Below are 1,157 nucleotides of genomic sequence, written 5' to 3'. Positions count from 1 at the left end.
TGATTGTGTTTCTCAAACACATCTAATGTTAGTACATTAAAGGTATAGCGGTGGATTTTTGCATATTTTTAAAAAGACCTGCCCTCTCCACTTAAAAAAAAAAATGCACACGCACAACCCTAAACCCAAGGGGGAACAACTATTAAACACGTGCGAGAGCGTGCACGAGCCCATTTCTCCCCGCGCACGCTCTGTTTAAAAGTTTGCATCCCTCATACAAGCTCACTTTCCAAAAGAAGATTTGCAATTTTTCCACTGTGTTAGACTGAAAATAATTGGAAATTGGGTCGAGCACGCAGGACGGCCCAACGTAAACATTTCACCAGAATGATAAACAATAAGGACAACCACTAACTTTGATGATCCACCTTGAAAAAGAAAATCCTCAACTACACCTTTAATATAAGATAACATCTCTGCAACATTTGGTTCCCTAAAATGTAACTCTGAATTTGCATTCCTGTTTCTTTTTCATATACCTTGAACATCACCTTGTTTTCCAGAGAAAAGAGCAGGTGTGTTGGCCTACAGCTTAAAAATGATATGGGGAGGAAAACATACAGAACACATTCGCTGACAGAACATCCACTCCTAGAGCTATGGAGGGAATTTAGCTCCATTTTTGTTGCAAACAAAAGAACAAGATTAGTAAATGGAAATAGAAAAGAATCCAGAAATAAAATGTGGAAAATAAATAATCCCCCCCCCCAAAGTAAAATATTTTTTTTTACAAATTTTATAATTTCAACCTTTATCTTTGATCATTTGTACTTATTTAATATTTTTAAATTTCTTTCTTAGACTGTTTTTAAACATTTCATTCTCTCAGCCGAATACAAATGCTCGCTCTTGATGCTCACATTGACCAATAAGGTGTTGTTGCTAACATCCAGCAGACCAATAGAAATGCCTCATTGCTCCACCCCCAGAAATATAGAAAATTTCTACTAAATTTGTATTTAACAGATTTAAATAACCACTCTGATCATACTCCTTCCTTCACTGATCCATAGAAAACAGTGAACAGTCATCAATGGTTAGGAGCACATGAACTGAATCATCTCTCTTAACCCACTTCACGCTCAGGAAGGAGCATCACAACCTCATCATCGTGGTTAGCGAGACCATACTAGTTAGAAGCACATTTCTCAAGTCAA

This window comes from Cyprinodon variegatus, unplaced genomic scaffold (genome assembly GCF_000732505.1).
Source record: "Cyprinodon variegatus isolate N-32 unplaced genomic scaffold, C_variegatus-1.0 Scaffold119, whole genome shotgun sequence".
NCBI classification, from domain to species: Eukaryota; Metazoa; Chordata; class Actinopteri; order Cyprinodontiformes; family Cyprinodontidae; genus Cyprinodon; species Cyprinodon variegatus.
The sequence above is the reverse complement of the archived record's forward strand: the minus strand, read 5'-3'. Positions refer to the sequence as shown.